We start from the raw sequence: 26,888 nt of genomic DNA on the forward strand, positions 1-26,888 counted from the left end.
GATCTCCCAGGCCTCCTTTGTTCTAGCCTCCCTGGTCACATTTTATTTCCTCAAACCTGCAAGCACTTGCATTCTTTCTGGATGAAACTCTCTTCTGCTAGATAGGCACATAGGTTACTTTGTTATTCCATACTTTTTTTGACATTTCTGCTAAAATATCACCTTGTCAGAAAGTCTATCTTGACCACTCATTATAAAATGGCAACACTCTTTTCATCCTTCAGTTCTCTCTACAATATTCATCATCCATAACATTGTATATTTTTGCTCATTTTTCTTTTCACAATACTCTCTATCCTATGTTCCATATATAATGTCTATGAGGACAGAGACTTCTCAGATTTGCTTAGAATAATGTTTGATTTGAACTAGTAAATCAATTTGCATTTGTTGAACAAATAAATTGATGTTAATATTTGTGATATAATGTTTCATTCTTGTAGATGAGTTCAAAGTTCTTAAGGATAAGAATTTTAACTACTTTTTCTTTGATTGTTTTTGTACCACTAACCTATAGCTTTAGTATAATTAACTCTGGCTTTGATAAAAAATATTCTCACCTTTGGGGAATGCAATTTATACATTAGAACCTTAAAACTGAATGAATAATATTATAAACAAGTCATTTCTGGCAAAAATATTGTGAAATAAAATGCATCTCCTTAGAGCTCATTTCTTTGTGTAGAAATTTTCTCTGTGCCCATATAACACTAGATTCTGCTGCATTTATTTTATTTGCTTTAAAATTTAATGCTTATTATATTTGGGAAACTAGAACTGAGTGAAAAAGGAAAACCTTTTTTTATGCTATCAACAGATATGTTATCAAGAGTTTTTACCTATTTTTAGTAGGTTTTAACATGTAGTGGAAGATGTAAGGATTCTTTTTTCTTCTCCCGACTTAATTCCCACTGACCATCATTTGTGCTGCAAAGATGAAGCTCTGCACTTTAGCTTGACTTTCAGACAAACTCAGACTGTCGTATTGAATTTTGAAGCATGTGCACTTAAAATTGGAAGTCTACTGTCATTTAGGAGACCCCGCTGTAGCCACATCCTGCCTCCTCTTCTGTGATGTGATACAGCTAATCTCAGCTGAAATACCTGAGATGCCTGTTTCTGCTTCAATCTCAATGAATTTAGAGTGGTGATCAATTAACAGTAAATAGGTTTCTTTGTCAATCTGGAAGCATCCCAATGAAGTTAAAGAGAGCAGAGTAAGGTGATAAATAATTTATAACTGGAGAGAATCCCCAGTTCCTACTGCCCACTCAGAGATTCTAAATTATTTTTTAGGGGAAACATGAGACCAATAACCAGGAACTTGGGACACAAATTAGCTCTGTTTAAGAAAGAGATTTTTTAAACCTAAGGATGTGCCAACTTTGCTGTTTACACCTGGATTTTATACAAACGCCATAATTGCAAAGGGCCACTTGTCTGTGACACTCCTGAGGAACTCTTTGCCACGTCTTTCTTGTTATTTTGCCGTCTCCCTTGATTTCCCCACCAGGATTGTTTTCTGACTTGCTTGCATCTCATTTTGTACCGATAAAGTGCACGTGCCCCTGCACACACGATTGCTGTTTCTATTCTCCTTTGGAAAGTATTTTTGTGTGCCTCTGAGGGTTTTATCTTGGCCAGGATTTCCTTTTATTAGCTTTGTATCCTGACAGCCTGGCGATGGTGAGAAGCACATTTAGAGCTCTGAGGCTTGGATGCCTTCTAAAGAGTCTCGCGCAGCACGGATGTAATTCCCCATTCATTGCCTGTCTCCTCGCTCTATTCTGCTACATGCGGGTAATAAGGGCCTGTCTCCCCTTGCTCAGTCCCTTAGGTGATTGGGAAGCTGTGGCAAGGTTCCAGCAGCTGCCTCCTCGCCAGTGATATGTGGGGCTAGTGGATCGATGGTCTAGCTGCCCACCCTCACTGCACACCTGGTTAGTCCGTCCACCGACCAGGAGGTCTGGTACTGGTCCCCTAACTCCAGAGGCCAGCCCTGACTGCTGATGAGGGCTCCGGGTCTCTCTTTAGATGCTGCCAGCTCCTTGACCTGGCTTGGATCCCACTTTTGGTCTGCTTTTGTTTTACATTGTCCTATATGTCTCCTCTTACCTTTGCTGAACGTTGTAATGAGAGCTGCCCCCACCTTGAACGTCCTCACCCCAAGTGTACCTGCCCTTCTCCCTTGAATATTGACTCCAGTAAATATTGACTCTGGCCTGAGTTGAAAAATGAGAGTTGCCTGACCCCACTGGACTTGGTGAGTTTGTATTCCAGGAGGGAGCAGCTCTTCTGCTCGTCCAGACATACTCACTCAATGCTAGTTTAGCTCAGTTGAGAGCTCTGGGGAATTAGGAGTGGGACTGGGCCTTGATGCTTGTGCGAGTCCAGTACAAAGAATCATCACCACCTCTAGAAGCAGAGTGAATTTATGTGAGGCTAAAGAATCCTAAATTCTTGGGTCTTCATTTGCATGGGCTCCTTCTGACGCCCAGACTGGGGCTCCTGCAATGAGTTTGCCTAGACAAATGATTTGCAAAAGTAGTTAGTTTGATTTCAACCAGTGAAGACCACTGTGTCTTTTCACTTCGATTTCTACTCTGTCATAATCCCACTCATCACTGGTGGCACTGAGGTGGGCCTGGACAGGTTTTTTTGTATTTGGCCAAATAGAATGCAAGATATATTTAGTTTGAGTATATTGGAAGGGATTTATGTGTTTAGGAATTACTTCTAGAAGTAAGCCATGGTTAGTGGGGCAGGGTTGAAGGTGTGCAGCTCAGACCTCCATAGCGAGAGAGTATCTCAGCATGCTTCCTGCAGCCCCCACACCCTTAGATCCATCATGACCTCACACCGAGGCCGTACTCGCCCTAGGCTGCTCTCAGCCAATGCAGCCAGTGACTGAGCATGGCCAGAGTTCCAGAGCCAGACCATTCCTGCCTGACACAAAATGGGTGGTGTTTGCCCTGGAATATGGATTTTCTTAAGACAGCACAGCAGTCTTAGGGTTCTCCCACCCACTTTTCCTTCCTTTTCTCTTTCCTCTCACAGGTGTCAAATCTTCATCACGTTTGCAAGTTTCTCTTTATCTTCTGGTCACTCTCTCTCTCTTTTAAAAACTTTTAATTTTATATTGGAGTATAACCAATTCACAATGTTGTGATAGTTTCTGATGAACAGCAAAGGGACTTAGCCCTACATATACATGTATCCATTCTCCCCCAAACTCCCCTCCCATCCAGACTGCCACATAACACTGAGCAGAGCTCCCTGTGCTCTACAGCACAGCCTTGTTGTGGTCACACTCTTCTTTATCTTCTGAGGACATTCCCTGCAGTCTCTTGCATGCCTAATTCCATCTCATCAGAAGACATGAACTGATGCAATGAAAGATTTTCCAGGATAGCTTGGGTCAGATCTTTGCTTAAATAGAGGTTTGGCAGACTCTGATGCTAATGATTTTCACATGATACTGTTTTTATGTCCTTAGTGGTACATCAGCTGATGTTTGATTCATTAACCCAAACTTCAAGCCATGGTCATCTGTTCTCATCTGGCCAGTGTCTGACAATATTTCCGCCTCTCCTCCTGACTCTGGAGTATTTTCTCTAATGTTCTCATCCTAGGCTGCTGCCTTTCTGCTATGCAGACTCTGTCATTGCTGGGAGAGATCTTTGTTTATGCTCCTTCCTTTCTCTGAAATACCTTGGCCCAACTAAACCTATGCATATTTCTTATTAATTTCCTGCTAATGTGACATGAAACTCTAACACTGACAACATTATAATAAAATCCATAATATACCACTACCACTGCAATGAGGACATCTGTGAAAAACTGGCAAACGAGTGTCAGAAAACTTGAAATGCCCAGAATCTCATAGGCCGTTTATGAAAGAAACTTGGTATGTTCTCAAATTTGACAGCAATTATAAAAATGTACATATTACCAATAAAGTTATAAAACGTATAGAAACTTATCCAAAATACTGAAACAGTTTTGACTAACCATACTAAAGGCTTAATTATTTATCTGCTATGGATTGAATTGTGTTTTCCCCCAATTCCATGTGTTAAGGCCCCAACTTTCAAGGTAACTGTATTTGGAGAAGGGGTCTACAAGAAAATAATTAAGACAAAGTAAGGTGGCTCAGATGGTAAAGCATCTGTCTGCAACCAGGAGACCCAGGTTTGATCCCTGGGTTGGGAAGAGGAGAAGGAAATGGCAGCCCACTCCAGTGTTCTTGCCTGCAGAACCCCATGGACAGAGGAGCCTGGCAGGCTACAGTCCATGGGGTCGAAAAGAGTCAGGCATGACTGAGCGACTTCACTTTCACTTTCAAGGCAAAAACAATGAGTTGATGGGTTAGTGACATCATGAGAAGAGATCACTCTCTTTCTCCTGCCCTCTCTCTCTCTCTCTCTCTCACTTTCTGCCATGCGATGACTCAGTGAGAACATGGCTAACTATAGAGGGCTCTCACCAGACACTGAACCTGCCAGAACCTTGATCTTGGCCTTTCTAACCTCCAGGATTGGGAGAAAATAAATTCCTGTTGTTTAAGCCACTCGGTCTATAATATTTTGTTATGGCAGCCTGAGTGGACTATGACACTATCCTTCTCTTCTTTCTGCAAAACCGTGATTCTTAACTGGGTGTGATTGTCCCCCCCAGGGAATATTTGACAATGCCTGGAAAACATTTTTGATGGTCACAACTGGGGGATGCTACTGGCATCTAGTGGGTAGAGGCCAGAGATGCTGCAAAAATTCCTACAGTGCATAGGATATCATCTCCCCTCTTTCCTCCACCTGCTCGCAACCAAGAATTACCCAGCTCAAAATGTCAACAGTGACGAAATGGTCGAATCTGAGAAACCCTGCTACAGAAAATGATATAAAATCTTATGATGAAGAGATGATCAAAGAGGATATAGCCAACTATATGGGAAAAAATATAGAGAAAGATGTTGAACAAGTAATTAATAAATACTTTATATTTTCTGGGCTTTGTGATGTTTTCATATTTTTAAAACTTGTAATTTGTATTTTTCCTAATAAAAATGTAAATTGGTACCCAATTTTCTATTCTTTTTTTTTAAGGTACCACTCAAAATTTTATCTTTACTTCCCCAAATCCTGAGTTAATCCTGGTTTAGAATTATGATTAAACACTTCTATATACCAGTAAAATTTGACATCACTGTATGTGAGTGCTCAGTCGTTCTAACTCTTTGAGACCCTGGACTGTAGCCCACCAGGCTCCTCTGTCCATGGGATTCTCCATGCAAGAATACTGCAATGGATTGCCATTTCCTACTCCAGGGGATCTTCCCGATCAAGGGATCAAACCCACATCTCTTGTGTCTCCTGCATTGGCAGGTGAATTCTTTACTACTATGCCACTTAAACGATTCTCTATCTCAGTGTTATAATTTTATTTGGGGGGTTTAATTTGACAATCTAAAAATGCTTGGCAAAGTTTAATGAAATATAACATTTTTATGAGTGAAATAAAGTGCTGTTGTTATTGTGTATGTTGGCAAGAGATTTGTTCTTTTTCATTGAACAATCTTTTTGCCCTTTGGAGATTTTCCTAAGAGGTTAAATAATGAACATTCACAGGGTTTCTTCTTTAGTGGTCTATGTACACATGGGAAATCCTTCATAACTTACCCACATCTTTCACTCCGTTCTTGTAAAGTTACTTGCCACAAGTTAAGATTTCTTGACTATTTCCCATTGTTTCCTTATCTCGTTTAGGGCCTTCACTCTGTTGGGCAGCTGAACGGATTCCTATTTGGATTGCCCATTTCTTCATGGTTTACACAGCTACCAAATGGTCTATCTATTCCTCTCAAGGTCATGTATCCATCTGACCAAGTTAAAAACATATTAAAAACCATTCAATTATTTCCCCTTTTCATTTTCAAGCATCTGAACTTTTCTGTAGAAGAAATCTCCAATGTGTGACTTTGATCCAACTGAGTCAGGGGGAGGGCCAGAGCCTCAGCCTTTAGACCACCCTTTACTCCTTACAGTCCTCTGCGGTCCCTGGGTTACCTGCAGCATACCCATGTGGAATGAGAGTGACTGTAATAATCTATCTCTCAGACAGGAACACTTCTGAGAGTGAACGGTGAAATTATCACTGAACTATGCTGAGAGAACGGGCTTACCTGCTGGCTCAGATGGTAAAGCATCTGCCTGCAATGTGGGAGACCCGGGTTCGATTCCTGGGTCGGGAGGATCCCCTGGAGAAGGAAATGGCAATCCACTCCAGCACTCTTGCCTGGAAAATCCCATGGACGGAGGAGCCTGATAGGCTACAGTCCATGGGGTTGCAAAGAGTCGGACACGAGTGAGCGATAACAGGTGTAAGTGAGGCTGTCCCAGGGATACCATTATACGTTGGCACCCTCTGTTTGTCTTGTAATTTGTAGGTTCCATCTCCAAATCAACGCAATCAACTTGGCTTGTTGGTTCAGGTCACCTGGAGAAGCTGAATCTTGAGCACGTGGGGGCGGGGAAGGTAATGCTAGGAAACACAGCGGTCCCTGTTCTACAGGATCCTTAAACTGATTCACTAAGTCTTTCTCACTTTGCCCTGATCATTCCTTGAGACACTTAGTTACTGATAGCATTCTCCAAACACCATGCTGATTGTTGAGAACACATCTTTATGGATACTGCTTCCTTTTTCTGGATGACTTTTAATGCCAGGGACTGTCAACCCCTCTGGCGAGCCATTCCTACGCCCTTTGGATTGAGTTGTATTCGTTCCTCTATGGTCCTACAGAACTCATTGCATTTTATTACTGAATATAGTAGATTATTGTTATATTATTTAAGTATCCCTTTTCTTCATTAAATTGTGAGCTCTCAAGAACAGCAACATAGAACAATGCCTAGAGCATAGTAGGTGGCTGATGAAGAAATAAGTTGGCAAATGAGTGAATGAAGATGATGTTCATTATCTCTCCTAATTTGTTTGGCTTCCAAATAGCTATTCTAGGTCCAACCTCAAACTGTCTGACAATTTACTTTGACCAAGTGATTATAGTATTATGTTGTTTAGAAAATTATTTGAATGACATAATGGTACATATATTTGAAAGCCCTAAATCATATTTGAAAATCCCATCTTATGGCATTTGAATTGAAAAAAAGCCTAGAAATCTCTTAGATTTCTGTATTTTACGGATGATAAACTGAGGCTCACAGCCTCAGAAATAGAACCTGAGATAGCAACCCAGGGTGATGTTCTAGACACATTTCTAAGTCCCTGGCTCAAGATTTAATGTCTGGCCCAGGTGTTAGGCAAGAGTAAACATTGACATTTTAGGAATCAGTGAACTAAAATTATATGAAGAACTGACTCATTGAAAAAGACCCTGATGCTGGGAAAGATTGAAGGCAGGAGGAGAAGGGGTCAACAGAAGATGAGATAGTTGGATGGCATCACCAACTCAATGGACTTGAGTTTGAGTAAGCTCTGGGAGTTCGTGATGGACAGAGAAGCCTGGTGTAATGCAGTCCATGGGATCACAGAGTCGGACACGACTGAACGACTGAACTGAACTCAACTAAAATGGATGAAATGGATGAATTTGATTCAAATGACCATTATATCTACTACTGTAGGCAGGAAATCCCTTAGAAGAAATAGAATAGCCCTCATAATGAACAAAAGAGTCTGAAATGCAGTACTAGGGCCAGGCACTAAGTAAAATGACGTGATTATAAGTCACAAAGTCGTAGGTTGCATTTCCTAGGAAGTGGGCTCAGAAATGGAGTTTAGCTTGCAGGATGTTTATGAAGGAGTGCCTTTGGGATGAACACCTGTGAAATGGAAGGGAGGAAAGCAGTGTTGGGCAGAGGACAAGGATGAGCTGCAACACACTTCCAAGGAGCTCCAGAGCAAGAGTGATCTTTCAGAGTTGTCCTGACTTGGGTCAAGATGGCCAGCATTTTATACTCCTGCAGTGAACATGGGCCAACCTAGAGAAGGTGTGACCTGGAGTTAGGCAGTTCTCTGTGTTTGAGTTAATTTCGAACAGGCTGAGAGCTGAAGGCTGTCTGCTGCTAGGACTCCTAGCGTCTGTCTGGGTAATGAATTCTTCCCTGAAGTAGAATCTAGGTAGCAAACCACAGTACTATCACAATAAATTTTCATAAGAATAGGTTTCTCTGGGGACATGGATGAAGACTGTGGTTTGTCAAGAAACCTCAATCCTAAAAGAAATCAACCCTGAATTTCATTGAAAGGACTGATGTTGAAGCTCCAATAATTTGGCCGCCTAATGCGAAGAGCTGACTTATTGGAAAAGACCCTGATGCTGGAAAAGATTGAGGGCAGGGGGAGAAGAGGGCAACAGAGGATGAGATGATTGGATGGCATCACCGACTCAATGGACATGAGTTTGAGCAAGTTCCGGGAGACAGTGAAGGAAGAGGAGACAGGCGTGCTGCAGTCCACAGGGTCACAAAGAGTCAGACATGACTTAGCGACTGAACAGTGAACAGCAGCCTCACCTCACAGACACCATAGAGTGGTTCTGTAGTTGTCAACTGGGTCTGAGTTCAAAATGCAGCCATATATATAGTGACACAGTATAGCAAATTTATACTCAAGACTTCTGAACTTCTTGCTGTGGTCTTTTGAAGATTTCCTGGATCTGGGAACTTTTTTGGGGAGGAGGGGAGAATTTTTGTTAGTACATTGGTATACATGCAAAATTTTAGTAATATTAAGTTAGTATATATTAAGATAATTTCTTAATTTCTTTTAGTATATATTAAGATAATTTCTTGATAACTATTTTCCTTCCTTGCAATTACTTGATATTTAAGAGATTTCTTAACGTGAAGTAAACTTTTGTTGCTTTTAGTATATATTAAGATAATTTCTTGATATTAAGATAATTTCTTGATAACTATTTTCCTTCTTTGCAATTATTTGATATTTAAGAGATTTCTTAACGTGAAGTAAACTTTTGTTGCATTCTTGCAAGAAGTCTATCTGGCTAATCAATCAATCTTGCTGTCATGGTGAGCAGTTTTTTTGTTTTTGAAAGTTTACCAGCAAAGAGAGATATCATTTATTGCGATTATTTTGACTCCAAACAATGGTTGGAAGGGAGTCTCTAGGGGCCAAGTCTTGTCTTAAAAAATATGTGGGAGACTTTGAAGAGGAGGAAGAGCAGAACACAAATCTTGAGGAGGTATTAAAAGGCATTACGAGATGGCACAAATATCTTCTGGTCAAGCAGGATAATGATCCAAGTTAACCTCCAACCTTTCGGGTTTCAAGTGTGCAGAATAAAGACAATAACAAAATGTTTAGTCATTTCTTTATGAAGACAGTATCAGTGGCTCACACAGATAGGGTGTCTTTTACTTACTTTTCCTGTAGGAATGACTGAGCACACACACACCTGTAGGAGCAGGAGATTTGTTGACTCCCTCTCTGCCCCTCCCCACAAGGAAAGAAAGCTCGAGAAGACGGAGCAGGGTCGGGGAGGCTGTGTCTGCGAAGGCGAGGGAGCAGCAGCCTCGTGTGGGACCTCATCAGGCCCGGCTTCCCTCAGCCAAGGCAACACGGCCTGCGGTCCCTGACCAGGAAGAGTGCTCGCGCCTTTCCTTTTCCAGCCTTGCGCTCTGTCCCTGGCCCCGTCTCCAAACTGAGCCCTCTCTGACCTGCCTGTAAGCCTCGCTGCCTTTATCCAGGGCTTTTCCTACCCTGGATAGGCTGCATCGTCTCATCTTGGTAGAATCAGCTCGTTTGTAAAGCCTCTCTCAAGGGTCCCTCCTGTGTAAACCCTCCTGGGGCCCCATCTGCAGAACTGGCTGTTCTGTGTTCTCTGTGCCTGTCACATCTTGCATGCATGACTTGTATGCACTTGTGGGGAATAATTTTTAAAATGGAACATGTAATACCAAGATTTATCTAAAATGTTCAAATGTGCGTGTATATGTGAAGTAGGCCTGAATTCTTTCTTTGCCTATTTTCATACTTAGGCATTAAGGTTATGCAAAAAATTATAAAAGAAACCTAATTGCTTTTGCTTTCCAGAGGGATTTATATGGTATGATACCTTGTTTTAATTTGGCACATTTTTGTTGAGTGATTGAGTAACTTTTAAATTCCTTCCAGGATTACTACCTCTTCTGGGTCAATTTTGCTAATTAAATTTCCTAGAGAAAAACGTATATTTCATTGATGTTAACAAAATTTTAGCATAAGCTAACACATAGCATTATTATATAATATGTTATATTGTATAAAATTATATATTATTGTTATTATATTTAACATCATGAAATACACAGCATTAGTTTTAACCACCTCTATACTGTACCTATGTATTAGGATTTCTTTTTTGAGAATCATTATTTTTTGGAGAATGGTTACTTTGACTGCATCCTTTTATTTTCAAAGGGAGACTTAGAATAATCCTACTTTTTAACTTTCACATTAAAATGTTAATTTCTCTGCACTTATAATTTGTTTCTTCTGCTTTTCCTAAAGTTGTTTTGTTGTGCTTTCTTTCCAGCTTATAGAATTAACAATTTAGTTAGCATTTTTCTCCTTTCTTCTTTTTTTTTTTTTATAATAAAAGTATTTAGGAATGAGAAGAATCGTCTTTTGCATAACTTTGGCTACTTCCCAGATATTTGTATGCAGTTTTATCATAATGTTACTTTAAAATTTTCTGTTATTTTTATTTTTAATACCAGTAATCTATGAAGTTAATAATTTTTCAAACATTTGAATTTTTTGTTTAATATTTTGATATTATTTTATAGGTTTTTAAATTTTGTATCAGGAGAAGGCAATGGCACCCCACTCCAGTACTCTTGCCTGGAAAATCCCATGGACAGAGGAGCCTGGTAGGCTGCAGTCCATGCTAAGGGTTGGACACGACTGAGCGACTTTCCTTTCACTTATCACTTTCATGCATTGGAGAAGGAAATGACAACCCACTCCAGTGTTCTTGCCTGGAGAATCCCAGGGACGGGGGAGCCTGGTGGGCTGCCGTCTATGGGGTCGCACAGAGTCGGACACGACTGAAGTGACTTAGCAGCAATTTTGTATCAAAGACTGTATCATGGAATTTCTGGGGTTTTAAATTTATTTAGATTTTTTGAAATGGCCTTATAGGAGAAAAATTTTTGCAAAAGTTCTATTTAGACTTGGGAAAAAAGTTTAGGTTTTTATATTTTTCAAATGGAGTTCAATATAAATAAAAGTATTTAGGTTTTTCATATTATTTTTCATCTTATTTTTTTTTACCAAAGACTATGAATATTGCACTCAAATCTCTACCTTATATTGTGTTTTTTTTTTATTTCTTATATTTTAACAGTTTTTTCATGTATTTTAAATTAAATTATAAAGTATAATTCCCTGGTGGCTCAAATGGTAAAAAATTCACCTGCAATTGGGAGACCCGGTTTCAATTCCTAGATCAGGAAGAGCCCCTGGAGAAGGGAATAGTTGCCCATTCCAGTATTCTTGGCTGGAGAATCCCAGGGACAGAGGAGTCTGGAGAACTATAGTCCATGGAGTCGCAAAGTGTCAGACATGAGTGAGTGGCTGATCTTAATACTATAAAGTATAATTTTTCCATGACTCCAGTATCATAACTATAAATACTTATAAACTGTATCTTTATAAAAAATAAGATGATACATATTTCAATTTTTGTTGAAGGCTCTTTTTCTGTTATTAATATACTTTGGTTATTTCTATTTCCTTGTATTTAACTGCTGCATTTTGCCACATAATTACTTTTAGGATTTCTGTTATTTTGCTTTAGAGAGGACTATTATTCCTAGCTTTTGTTTTAAAGATAAATCTAGCAGTTATCTTTTAGCAGAAGTGTTTGTTACTATAAATATTGTTTGATTTTACTTTGTCATTTTGTTTGGAGATTTCTGTATTTTGTATTATATTGTTTTGTATATTTTGCCTCTCAGAATTTTTCTGTTTGCTCTTTTTGTCTTGTGAAATGTGTTCATTTTAAATTTTGTTGCTTGACAATTGGGAAGAAAATATCTTTGAAAACAACATTTTAGAGGGTAGCTGTAAAATTAAAAAATGGCTGATTATCAATATCATGAATGCACCAGAAACTGTTGCCACCCACATGTTCCACCAAGTACCCCCTTTTATTCATTCCATTTCATATGTTTTTTTCATATGATATGAAATTTCTAAACTATATCATTCAGTCAGTCAGTTCAGCCACTCAGTTGTGTATGTCTCCTTGTGACCCCATGGACTGCAGCACGCTAGGCTTCTCTGTCCATCATCCACTCCCAGAGCTTGCTCGAACTCATATCCATGGAGTCGGTGGTGCCATCCAACCATCTCATCCTCTGTCGTCCCCTTCTCCTTCTGCCTTCAATCTTTCCCAGCATCAGGGTCTTCTCGAATGAGTCAGTTCTTTGCATCGGGTGGTCAAAGTATTGGAGTTTCAGCTTCAACATCAGTCCTTCCGAAGAATACTCAAGACTGATTTCCTTTAGGATTGACTGGATTGATCTCCTTGCAGTCCAAGGGACTCTCAAGGGTCCTTTCCAACACTACAGTTCAAAAGCATCAATTTTTCAGTGCTCAGCTTTCTTTATGGTCCAACTCTCATGTCCATACATGACTACTGGAAAAACCATAGCTTTGACTAGATGGACCTTTGTTGGCAAAGTAATGTCTCTGCTTTTTAATATGCTGTCTAGGTTTGTCATAGCATTTCTTCCAAGGAGCAAATGTATTTTAATTTTGAGGCTGCAGCCACCATCTGCAGTGATTTTCGAGCCCTCAGAAGTAAAGTCTGTCACTGTTTCCATTTTTTTCCCCATCTATATGCCATAAAGGGATGGGATCAGATGCCATGATCTTAGTTTTTTTAATGTTGAGCTTTGAGCCAGCATTTTTGCTCTTCTCTTTCAGTTTCATCAAGAGACTCTTTTGTTCCTTTTCACTTTCTGCCATAAGGGTCGTGTCATCTATGTGTCTGAGGTTATTGCTATTTCTCCCAGCAGTCTTGATTCCAGCTTGTGATTTCCCCAGCCCAGGATTTCACATGATGTACAATGCATATAAGTTGAATAAGCAGGGTGACAATATACAGCCTTGATGTACTCCTTTTCATTTTGGAACCAGTCTGTTGTTCCATGTCTGATTATAACTGTTGTTTCTTGACCTGCATACAGACTTCTCAGGAGGCAGGTAATGTGGTCAGTGATTCCCATCTCTTGAAGAATTTTCCAGTTTGTTGTGATCCACACAGTCAAAGGTTTTGGTGTAGTCAATATGGCAGAAGTAAATATTTTTCTGGAATTCTCTTGCTTTTTCTATGATCTGATGAATGCTGGCAATTAGATCTCTGGTCTCTGCCTTTTCTAAATCCAGCTTGAACATCTGGAAGTTCTAGGAGCATCACTTGAAGAATTTTGAGCATTACTTTGCTAGCATGTGAGATGAGTGCAATTGTGTGGTAGTTGGAACATTCTTTGGCATTGCCTTTCTTTGGGATTGGAATGAAAACTGGCCAGTCCTATGGCCACTGCTGAGTTTTCCAATTTGCTAGTACATTGAGTGTAGCACTTTAATAGCATCATCTTTTACAATTTGAAATAGCTCAGCTAGAATTTCATCACTTCCACTAGCTTTGCTCGTAGTGATGCTTCCTAAGGCCCACTTGACTTTGCACCCCAGGATGTCTGGCTCTAGGTGAGTGATCACACCATCCTGGTTATCTGGATCATGAAGACTTTTTTGTATAGTTCTTCCATGTATTCTTGCCATCTCTTATTAATATCTTCTGTTTCTGATAGGCCCCTACCATCTCTGTCTTTTATTGAGCCCATCTTTGCATGAAATGTTCCCTTGGTATCTCTAATTTTCTTGAAAAGTTTTCCCATTCTATTGTTTTCCTCTATTTCTTTGCAGTGTTCACTAAGGAAGGTTTTCTTATCTCTTTTTGCTATTCTTTGGAACTCTGCATTCTAATGGATATATCTTTCCTTTTCTCCTTTGCCTTTTACTTCTTTGCTCAGCTATTTGTAAGAACTTCTCAGACAATCTTTTTGCATTTCTTTCTTTTGGGGGGATGGTCTTGATCACTGCCTCCTATACAATGTTAAGAGCTTCCATCCATAGTTCTTCAAGCACTCTGTCAGACCTAATCCCTTGAATCTATTTCTCACTTCCACTGTATAATCATAAGGGATTTGATTTAGGTCATACCTGAATGGTCTAGTGGTTTCCCCTACTTTCTTCAATTTAAGCCTGAATTTGGCAATAAGGAGTTCATGGTCTGAGCCACAGTCAGCTCTGGGTCTTGTTTTTGCTGACTGTATAGAGCTTCTCCATTTTTGGCTGCAAAGAATATAATCAGTTTGAGTTTGGTGTTGACCATCTGGTGATGTCTGTGTATAGAGTCACCTCTTGTGTCGCTGCAAGAAGCTGTTTGCTATGACCAGGGCATTCTCTTGGCAAAATTCTGCTAGCCTTTGCCCTGCTTCATTTTGTGCTCCAAGGCAAAATTTGCCTGTTACTCCAGGTATCTCTTGAGTTCTTTTGCATTCCAGTCCCTTATGATGAAAAGGACATCTTTTTTTGTTTTTTAGTTCTAGAAGGACTTGTAGCTCTTCATAGAACCATTCAACTTCAGCTTCTTTAGCATTACTGGTCAGGGCATAGACTTGGATTACTGTGATATAGTACGGTTTGACTTGGAAACGAACAGAGATTGTTCTGTCATTTTTGAAATTGCACCCAAGTACTGCATTTTGGACTCTTGTTGACTATGAGGGCTCCTCTATTTCTTCTAAGGGATTCTTGCCTACAGTAGTAGATATAATGGTCATCTGAATTAAATTCACCCATTCCAGTCCATTTCAGTTCACTGATTCCTAAAATGTCGATGTTCACTCTTGCCGTCTCCTGTTTGACCACTTCCAATTTGCCTTGATTCATGGACCTAACATTCCAGGTTACTGTCTGTAAGCATCAGACTTTTTTTCTATCACCAGTCACATCCACAACTGGGCATTGTTTTCCCTTTGGTTCCATCTCTTCATTCTGTCTGGAATATTTCTCCACTCTTTTCCAGTAGCATATTGGTCACTTACTGACCTGGGATTTCATCTTTCAGTGTTATATCTTTTTGCCTTTTCATACTGCTTTTGGGGTTCTCAAGGCAAGAATACTGAAGTGGTTTACCATTCCCTCCTCCAACAGACCATGTTTTGTCAGACCTCTCCACCATGACGATGATATAAATATCATTTATAATAAATTATTAATTTACTATATATTGACATTACCTAGTTATTCTTTCTAAATAATTTTCTTTTTTGTTTGTTTCACAATTGTTATTACATTTAAGTGAGTTTAGTGCCTTCCTATGCCACATGCTGAATTCTTAGCATTTTTTTTCTTCTTTTAAATTGAAATATAATTGATTTTGGGCTCCCTGGTGGCTCAGACAGTAAAGAATTCACCTGCAATGCAGGAGATCTGGGTTCAATCACTAGGTTGCTAGATCCTCTGGAGGAGGGCATGGCAACTCACTCCAGTATTCTTGCCTGGAGAATCCCCATGGACAGAGGAGCCTGGCGGGCTGTCAGTCCATAGGGTCACAAAGAGTCAGACATGACTGAGAAACTAAGCACAGTACATAATTGTTTTAGAGTGTTAAATTAGTTTCAGGTTTGCAGCATAGTGATTAGATGTTTTTATAGATTATATTCTATTTAAAGTTATTGTAATATATATATATATATATATATATATATACACACACACCTATATTTTCTGTGCTGTGCATTGTATCTTGTATAGTAGTTTGTATCTCTTAATGCCCTACTTTTATCTTGTCCCATCTGCTCACTCCTCTCCCACTAGTTAGTTCTCTGTATCTATGAGTCTGTTTCTATTTTGTGTTATTTTTTATATTCCACAAAGAAGTGAAAACATATAGCATTCGTCTTTCTCTCTTTGACTTATCTCACTAAAGCATAACACACTTTGATTCCATTCATGTTGTTGCAAATGGCAAAATATCATTCTTTTTTATGGCTAATATTCTACTGTATACATGTACACAATGAGATTTCTCCTCATATCTGTCAAACTGGCTATCACCAAAAAGGCAACAAATAATAAATGTTGATAACAATGTAGAGAAAAGGGAACCCTAATATGCTGTTTGGTGGGAATGTAAATTGGTATAGCCAATAATATGGAGTTTCCTCAAAAATTAAAAATAGAACTACCATATGATATAGCAATTTCACTCCTGGGCATATATTCAAAGAAAATGAAAGCATTAATTCAAAAAGACATATGCACCACAATGTTCATAGCAGCATTATTTACAATTGCCAAGATATAGAAGCAATCTAAGTGCCCATCAACAGATGCTCAGCATTCTTTTTGATTGATCTTTTGAACTATTAACATTTTGTGGGAGCACTCTGGCAGACAGCCTTTGTGAGCCTGTGTGTTACTAAGAATATTTTTCTCCTTTCATACTGGAATGATAACTTGGTTGAGTACAGGTTTTCTGGCAACTCTTTTCTTTCTCAAAACATCTTAAGTTGTTTTGTGCCTTTTTAAAATTGGCTTTTGATGCTACAGAGAAGCCTAGGGACAGCTTCAGATATTTCCTTCCGAGAGAGGTTTTCTTCTGAGAGAGTTTTCTCCTGTGTGTCCTGCCCCAGCTTCAAAGTTGCATGATTTGCTCTTATTTTCCCTTGAAATTCACAGCTTCACCAGAGTATGGTGAGAAAAAGGTAAGAAGTTTTAATCCAAGCCCTCAGGGCTTCCCTGGTGGCTAAGAGGGTAAAGAATCCGCTTGTAATATGGGAGATTCAGGTTCAATCCCTGGGTTGGGAAGATCCCCTGGAGAAGGAAGTGGCTACCCATTCCAGTATTCTTGCCAGGGAAAATCCCATGGACAGAGGAGCCTGCTGGGCTACAGTCCATGGGGTCACAAAGAGTCAGACCTGACTGAGCAACTCACACATACCATATAAATTAGGAAAACAATAGGAACACTTTAATCTATTGGGAGGAAGATAAGAATGTTTTACTTTATTAGGGAACCCTATTGTTTTGTATCATTTATTTATTATGTCATATTTGTTGGTTTCTTTTCAGGAAATCCGTTATTCATTTCTTATATCTTTACTTTCTGTCTTCTGCCTTAATCACCTTTAATCATATAATTTCTTTTCTTGTCCTTCTGAGACAAGCACGTGACTTGCCTTTTGACCCTTGAGCTGGCCCTGGCCAATCAGAGATTCCTCCCTGCTTCCTGGTGCTTGGCATGCACATTCTACCCTCCATATCCACACTGGGAGCTCTTTCAAGGACCCAGCCTTGAGAGAGCAGTGTGGTGTTGAGATCATCTGAACAGTGTGCCTCACTGAACCCAGTTAAAGCCTTTATATAAACTTTTAAGATTTGGTGGGGGGCGTGGAGGTCTGCTTGCCCCGTGGCTGTCTGAACCTCATATGTGAGTGCCTTTGCTCATTAAACCTTCCAGCTACCAATCTGCAGTGGCTGCATCTTACTTTGGTCTCTGCTTGCCTTTCCTGTATGGGAGCCAGTCTAGGAACCAACACCTTCTGCATTCTTGAAGTGCTTCTTAAGTTTGTTGCTTGTTCAATGGCTTTAGTTTTCAATAATATTGCTTCTAATATCTTGCTCATCTTTTTTCCTGAGATTGCCTTGCTCTTCATAAAGACATTTTAAATGGATGATTTAATTTTATTGCATTTTTTTAATCATTGCAGTGTGTCCTTCTTTTTTAAAAATCTAACTCCTTGATATAGTCAGTTCCCTCTCTATCTAAATGTTAACATTATATTATTTCATAGTTCATGTTTTCTTCAATATCATTTGGAATGAAAATAAGATTTCTGCAAAACATTAAGCCATTTTTCTTCGACCATTTCCTATAATAGATTTTTCTCAAAAGTTATGTTTTTCTTTTGTATTTTTAGTACTTATGTTTTCACTTTTAAAGTGTAGACTATTTCCATAAGAATTATGCCTATTTTTTCTTTGGTTTTATTGTTTTTTCCCCCCCAAATCAGCAGAGTATATCCTACCATGATATTTGCCAGCAAACAGTTTTGGTGGTTTCTCTGGGTTAACCTCACTAGCCATTTGACAGCTGTTGGAGCTGTCTCAGGCTTTAAACTGGAAGGGAGGGTTTTTGATGTTAAGAGTTTCTGAAATTCCTGGTGTTTAGACGGTCTTTCTGTAATATGGATCACCTGACTTGGGAGAGATCATTTCCTGGTCCAACCACATTATATTGCTGTGTGTTGCGGAATAAAGTCTTGGATAATTGAAGCACTCTTTAGTTATTCCTTTGTCCAAGATGCTGAATAAATAATCAAGAACCTTCCCACACTGCTCCCAGATCTCTCAAGCTTTGACTTTCTCTATAGCTGTACTAATATACCTTGAGGTCAAGCATCACATTTTGATAAACATCCTATCCCAACCACATTTTTAAATATATATTTCTGGGAATTATTATCTTGTAGTGAGTAGAAACAGTGATATTATTTTCACATGAGCATTAATCACAGGAACACAGGTTGGTGACATGACTCTGGTCACATGAGAAAGCAAGCTGCAGACACATAGCTGGAGTTTTGCCTTTATTGGTCAGGAGTGTCTCCAATGAGGTTAGGACAGAGGTCAAGGATCGTAAGGCTGGTACTGGCCTTAGTACTGAAATATGAATCTCCTGCTGTTAATTAATCCTTTACTTTCTGATTCATGGGGAGATCTTGAGGTTGCCAGGGGAGGGGCAAGGCACTCAAGGGACTAGAGAAAATGTCAATTAATCAGTCAGTTGAGAAGTATTTCAAAATTTACCAACTCATGTGACTATACCAGTACAGGCATCTAGTACATACTCCTGCCCCCAATCTAAAATTCTTCCTTGGAAAAATGCCTTGCTTAGTTAAAATAACTGATGGAGTCATTAATTATTTCTAGTTTCTAATGGGAATAAAATTTTTCATCCCTTATGGAGCTTTCAAGAGTATTTCATTATGAGATACTATGAAGGGTGTAAGTCATGAAGTATTTTAACTATTTGATCTATTTCATGGACTTCCCAGGTGGCTCAGTGGTAAAGAATCATGCAGGAGACATGGCTTGATCTCTGGGTTGGGAAGATCCCCTGGAGAAGGAAATGGCAACCCACTCCACTATTCTTGCCTGGGAAATCCCATGGACAGAGGAGCCTGGCGGGCTATATTCTTCATGGAGTTGCAAAAGAATAGAACATAACTTAGTGACTAAAAAGCAACAATAATCTATTTCACAAAGGAAGAAATAGAAAGTCAAGAACTTTTTCTAAATTATCATGGTATGTGACTAGAATCCTTATTCATTTATTTGTCTACCTCCTGCTGTACTGAAATCTTGTGTCATATTCTTTTCCTGAGTGCAGCTGATGCTGTAAGAAATAGAACTATTGTCAAAGAAAATTTAGCTAGGAACTATGTTTTTTGTTGTTGTTTTTTACTTTCTTACTTACTTTCTTGAATCACTCACTTAACATCTATGAATTTGGTTTGGTTCACCTGTAAAATATACTGTCCGGCAGATCAAATGAAATAAAGGGTGTGGAAAAGCCTTATACAACCTTGAAATGTTAGTTGCTTACAAATGCATGTATGTTTTATATTTTCTGCAAGGCTTAAATATCCCCGATGTTATTTGTTTGAGCCCCGATTAAAGAATTGTGGATGGTATTATGTTAATACATATTTGTACATTGAGTGAATATCTACTTTCATACAACTGTAATCAGAATTTTTTCTTCTTGATTTTCAGATAAGTTCTTTAGAATCTAGAAGTAAATAAATTGAGGCTTTTACAACTGTATATAGAGTAGTGTTAATGCCCTGAAATTGCTTTTGATTATTTATCACTTTCTCTCATCTGCATTATTTAAATTAGTGTATACTTATTGCATTATTTTACACTTATTACACATTGCTCATCTCACTAGTGTAAATGGCATTTATTGTGAATGTTTTGTTTTTCCTTCCTTTACTGCAGTTTTAAACATCTAGGTATTCTTCAATATAATGGGGGAGCTTCCAGGGTGGCTCAGTGGTAAATAATCCACCTGCAATGCAGGAGACGCAGTTTAGATCCCTGGGTCTGGAAGATCCCCTGGAGAAGGAATTGGTTACCCACTACTATATTCTTTCCTGGGAAATCCCATGGACAGAGGAGCCTGGAGGCTACAGTCCATAGGGTCTCAAAGAATTGGACCATGCTGAGTGACTGAACACATCACAAGACAAAATTTACTGATTGCTTTAATGAAACAAAGGCCAGGTGTTCTAAGGCCAGCATCTTGGGAAGCGTGCTCCTGGCTGAAGAGCTACCGACCCTTATGGATGGATCCTTTCCTCATGGATGACTTCTCACAGATCTCTGTTGTCACAGTTCTGGATTTGGGGTGTTTGCATCTCTTTACAGTCAGGCCCCAAAGTGGACACTGATCATTTGTTTAATTCTGCCTAATTCAGCTCAGAGTTCTCTGAGCTTTTGACCAGACTTGACTTCATGTGAAGGGATGCGCTGTTCCTAGTGGGCACTGGCATCCTAGCTACAGCTGAGCTCAAAGTCAGCTCTCCACTGCGGGCTGAGGTCCACGCCCCACCCTAGGATCGCTGTGCGGGCCACCCTTCAGTCTCCACACCCAATGGCCTCAACCTGTTACCTGAGAACATTGTCGTCCTAAGGAGACAATATAATTTATCATCCAAACCAAAACATAATTAAAGGGGTGCTGTTAAAGATTTCACCTAGATAACAAGAAAAAGCCAGGACTGTACTGGGCAAACTGAGAGATATAGTTTTGAAAACAGTAAGAGAATCACATGCATTCATGAAGCTGAGTGAAGAAGTTGCACAGGGTGTTATTTCCTTATAAAACAGGTTGATTTAAAAAAAAAAATCACCTCTATAGAAAAGTCAAATTACCATTAGATTCAATTAACCATTAGCATTTTAATGTTCACATTTGGAAATAATTATTTTATCTTGCTATGAGAACAAATCGAACATTAGAGATTTGGCTTACCGACTATTCTTTTTCAGAGGACACACACTAATTCAAGCTATTTACTTGGGAGATGACATAGTTCGTTTGTAAAAGTAGTAGCTCAAAAACTTAGAACTAAGTCTTCATGTTCAGAGGTCTACTGTACTCATCTTAAGCAATGTCTTTCCATCCACTTTGAGGTGCGTCTGCTCAACAGAAACAATATTGTCCCTCGTAATGATCTTTGGAAATGCACGTCTCCATCTTGCTTTATTCTTTAATTCCCAGACACTTCTCCTATTTAAGTTGCTCGTGGTACCTTTGAAGGAGACTTTACCTGACCGGTAAGCCAAGCGCTGAACCATCCTCTATTTTTCATCAAATGCTTCGCCTCCTTTCTTCCCCTCTACCCCACACAGACCTTTATCTGGCAGCGGAAAGAAAAACACATCTTATGAAAAGTCTTGGAGAAGGATTCAATCCCCTACATCAGAGCTGCCCTCTCCTGGGGCCTCATTATTTCTTTGAGGTTCTTGCCCTGCAAATCAGCTCTGTCCTCCTGGCCCTCCCTCCTGTGTTTCTGAGCCCTTTGCTGTCCCATCAGATTCATCTAGATACATGGAAAGGAGTGTTTTTCTGGCACTGACCATTTCCCCAACACTGTAATTGTGTTTCTAATGTTTAAAACAACATTAAAAATGCTAGACTTGGAAAATGTAAAAAACAAATACCTATGAAGACAAGAAAAGTTTGGAGTTTAAAAAAAAAATTTCTTAAGATTGAGAAGATCAAGAAGGCATACGGGTTTGAGAAAGTTTAATTTTCTGTTGAGTGCAAAGCAAACAAAGCAGGAAAAAAATGCCAGGTGGAGATGGGGGCTGGGTGTCCTGACAAATGTTGCCAGGAGCCTGAAACCAAAGAACATACTTAAAAATCCTGTCTGCTCAGGTGAAAACTTGACAGGTGGCACCCTGAAGGTTCTGGGACTGGTTCAGCCTGGCCTACCCTGTGGTTTCTGATGTTCCCGAGCCTTCCTCCAGCAGCCAGACAGCTGAGGTGGTGTCTGGACAAGGTAACACACGCTCCTGTCCAGTGTTTCCAGGACATTAGTACCTGGAGGCGGTGGGGAGCCTTGCTGTTGGCAGATGATGGCTTTTTGCCATTTTCCTTTTTGTCTCTGGTGGTGCAGAACCTCTTCTGCTCATCATTCTCTTTTAATCTGGTCCAGTGACAAAAAGGACCTGCTGGGGCCTGCCTGGCAGGTGAAGCATCCAGATGCTAAGCTCCAGGATGAATTTTGCTAGCACTGGCGTCTGGGAGTCAGCTCCTCTCTCCCAGCTTGGCTGGCAGGCTGGGTTAACCCTTTGCAGTTCAAAAGGCTCATTTGATGTGTCAAATTAGCAGTCTAGCTCTCTTGGCAAGAAGTGCCACCTGGATGCTTTTTGAATGCATGAATATGTATTTAAACTTCAGAGCCTTGAAGTTTTTATCATCTCTGTCCCATGAAGGACAAAGAACAACAGTTCCTGAAGATGATAAGGAAATAGTGATGTGCAGGCTTTTCTAATTAATACCCACAGACTGTATGCCCAAAATGGAGGCTGTTGTCACTTCAGTTCAGTTCACTCAGTCAAGTCCAATTCTTTGCAACCCTGTGGACTGCAACATGCCCGGCTTCCTTGTCCATCACCGACTCCCAGAGCTTGCTCAAGCTCATGTCCATTGAGACAGTGATGCCATCCAACCATCTCATCCTCCGTCATCCCCTTCTCCTCCTGCCTCCAATCTTGCCCATCATCGGGGTCTTTTCCAGTGAGTCAGTTTTTCCGATTAGATGGCCAAAATATTGGAGTTTCATCATCAGCCCTTCCAATGAATATTTGGACTGATTTCCTTTAGGATGAACTAGTTGGATCTCCTTGCTGTCCAAGGGACTGTCAAGAGTCTTCTCCAATACCACAGTTCAAAGCATCAGTTCTTTGGCGCTCAGCTTTCTTTATAATCCAACTCTCACATCCATACATGACTACTGGAAAAACCATAGCTTTGACTAGACAGACCATTGTTGGCAAAGTAATGTCATTGCTTTTTATTTTTATTTATTTATTTTTTGTCATTGTTTTTTAATGTGCTGTCTAATTTGGTCATAGCTTTTCTTCCAAGGAGCAAGTGTCTTTTAATTTCATGGCTGCAGTCACTGTCTCCAGTGATTTTGGATCACAAGAAAAGAAAGTCTGTCACTATTGTCCATTTTTTTCCCAACTATTTGTGATGATGTGTTGGGACCAGATGCCATGATTTTAGTTTTTGGAATGTTGAGATTTAAGCCAGCTTTTTACTCTCCTATTTCACTTTCAAGTGGCTCTTTAGTTCCTCTTCGCTTTCTGCCTTAGGTTGGTGTCATCTGCTTATCTGAGGTTATTGGTATTTCTCCCAGCAATCTTGATTCCAGCTTGTGATTCATCCAGCCCTGAATTTCACATGATGTACCACTTTCCATATAAGTGGTATATGGAGGGTGATGATATATAGCCTCAACGCACTCTTTTCCCAATTTGGAACCAGTCCATTGTTTCATGTCTGGTTCTAAATGTTGCTCCTTGATCTGCATAGAAGGCAGGTAATATGGTCTGGTATTCCCATCTCTTGAAGAATTTTCCAGTTTGTTGTGACCCACATGATCAAAGGCTTTAGTGAAGTCAATGAAGCAGATGTTTTTCTGGAACTCTCTTGCTTTTTCTATGATCCAATGGAAATTGGCAATTTCATCTCTGGTTCCTCTGCCTTTTTTAAATCCACCTTGAACATCTGGAAGTTCTAGGTTCACATATTGTTGAAGCCTAGCTTGGAGAAGTTTGAACATTACTTTTCTAGCATGTAGTTTGAACATTTGGAGAAGGCAATGGCACCCCACTCCAGTACTCTTGCCTGGAGAATCCCAGGGATGGCAGAGCCTGGTGGGCTGCTGTCTGTGGGGTCGCACAGAGTCGGACACGACTGAGCGACTTCACTTTCACTTTTGACTTTCATGCCCTGGAGAAGGAAATGGCAACCCACTCCAGTGTTCTTGCCTGGAGAATCCCAGGGATGGCAGAGCCTGGTGGGCTGCTGTCTGTGGGGTCGCACAGAGTCGGACACGACTGAAGCGACTTAGCAGCAGCAGCAGTTTGAACATTCTTTGGCATTGCCTTTCTTTGAGACTGGAATGAAAACTGATCTTTTCCAGTCCTGTGGCCACTGCTAAGTTTTCCAAATTTGTTGGCATGTTGAGTGTAACACTTTAACAGCATCATCTTTTAGGATTTAAAATAGCTCAGCTAGACTTCCATCACTTCCACTAGCTTTGTTCATAGTGATACTTTGTAAGGCCCACTTGACTTCATACTCCAGGATGTCTGGCTCTCGGTGAGTGATCACACCATCATGGTTATCTGGGTCATTAAGATCTTTTTAGTATAGTTCTCCTGTGTATTCTTGCCACCTCTTCTTAATATCTTCTGCTTCTGTCAGGTCCATACCATTTCTGTCCTTTATTGAGCCCATCTTTGCATAAAATGTTCCCTTTGTATCTCTCAGTTTCCTGAAGAGATCTCCAGTCTTTGCCATTCTATTGTTTTCCTCTATTTCTTTGCATTGTTCACGTTGGAAACCTTTCTTATCTCTCCTTGCTATTCTTTGGAACTCTGCATTCAAATGGCTATATCTTTCCTTTTCTTCTTTGCCTTTCATTTCTCTTTTTTTCTCAGTCATTTGCCCTTCTTTTTCTTTGGCATGGGTTTGATCATTGCCTCCTGTACAATGTAATGAACCTCTGTCCAAAGTTCTTCAGGCACTCTGTAATTCAGATCTAATCCTGTGAATCTATGTGTCACTTCCACTGTATATCGTAAGGGATTTGATTTAGGTCAGACCTAAATGCTCTTGTGGTTTTCCCTACTTTCTTCAATTTAAGTCTGAGTTTGGCAATAAGGAATTCATGATCTGAGCTACAGTCAGCTTCCAGTCTTGTTTTTGCTGACTGTGTAGAACTTCTCGTTCTTTGGCTGCAAAGAATATAATCAATCTGAGTCTGATATTGACCATCTGGTGATGTCCATGTGCAGAGTCTTCTTCTGTGTTGTTGGAAGAGGGTGTTTGCTATGACCAGTGTGTTCTCTTGACAAAACTCTATTAGCTTTTGCGCTGCTTCATTGTGTACTCCAAGGCCAAACTTTCCTGTTACTCCAATTATCTCTTGAGTTCCTACTTTTGCATTCTAGTCCCTTATGATGAAAATGGAATCTTTTTTGGGTGTTAGTTCTAGCAGGTCTTGATAGAACCGTTCAACTTCAGCTTCTTCAGCATTAGTGGTTGGGGCTAGACTTGGATTACTGTGAGATTGAATGGTTTGCCTGTTGTAGGTGTTCATCTAATGAACAGAATGCCTGAGCCTAGGAAGAATGATTCACCAAGTGGAAGCCATAGTGGACTAGCAATTAGCTGCCCTCCCCACCCCCACCGGACCTCCCTGGTGGCTTAGATGGTAAAGCATTTGCCTACAATGTGGGAGACCCGGGTTCAATCCCTGGGTTGGGAAGATCCCCTGAAGAAGGAAATGGCAACCCACTCCAGTACTCTTGCCTGGAAAAACCATGGACGGAAGAGCCTGGTAGGCTATAGTCCATGGGGTCACAAAGAGTCAGTCACAACTGAGCAACTTTCTTTTTTCTTCTTTCCACCTCTGTCAGCCACCACACACACACACACACACACACTGTACACGCACAGCCCACTCACCTCTCATGCTCTTTTATTTGAATTTTGCTTTTGTTTGGTGAAAGCATCTTCCTTGTCCTCAAACGTCAAGAAAAATTAAAAATTACAACCTGACTTTGCCTTTGTGAAATCTTGCCTCTACCATGGTGTTGTCTGTTGTTGGAAAGTTTACGATGGAGTGTCTCCAAGCAACAGTACTTTTGAAAGGGGCTCTAAATATTAAACTCATTTCACATGTGACTTGAGACTTGGGCAGACTGCAGGAGAGGTGACAATTTATTACTCCTCAGAAGCCCTAAAGCAGAGTAAATATAGATTTAGCAGTGATAATATGAGAACAACAGATCAATTTGATTTTAAGTAAATCTTTCCCCACAAAAGCCAGAATTTGATTAATCCATCAAAGCTCACTGGAGTCACTGGGAACTAATTGAAACATAGATTAGTTCCCCTTCTCTCCACATGGTTAAATGTACCTGGCTGCAGAAGAAAACATTCGGAACTTTTTTTTTGTTGGTGGTGCAGATTGTCAGTTTTTCCAGAAATTGCTTACCTCAATTTGAAGTGACATATGTCTAGTTTCAAAAGAGTCTGGAAGCCTGAGATAATTTATTCATTATGTATGTAGGAAAAATAGCCTCATCCAACAGTTTCATTATGAAATTCTGAGGCTCTATATTCAGCTTTGGCCACAGTCTGTGTGCGTACCTGGCTGCCTGGAGCTGCTCTCAAAGACCCAGTAACCCTCATCCAATTTATTCTACTTTGTCCTAAAGATAGAAAAGACCTACAAATTCCAGAGAGATGCAGTAATACTTTAGTGTCATGAAAATCTTACTAGAACTTTGAATTTTCAGTCTGTTTTGTTTTTTCTCTGAGTCTCTCAGAGAACTTTTGAAACATTTATGTGCTTCACAGATATTTGTGACTAGTGGAGATCAACTCAGATTTACAGGCGGGAAGAATGAGAAAAGAGAGGGTAGGGACCCATCTAGCAGTACCAAGAAAGTCAAGGCCAAGAGGG

This window comes from Bos javanicus, chromosome 12, assembly GCF_032452875.1.
Source record: "Bos javanicus breed banteng chromosome 12, ARS-OSU_banteng_1.0, whole genome shotgun sequence".
Classification (NCBI taxonomy): domain Eukaryota; kingdom Metazoa; phylum Chordata; class Mammalia; order Artiodactyla; family Bovidae; genus Bos; species Bos javanicus.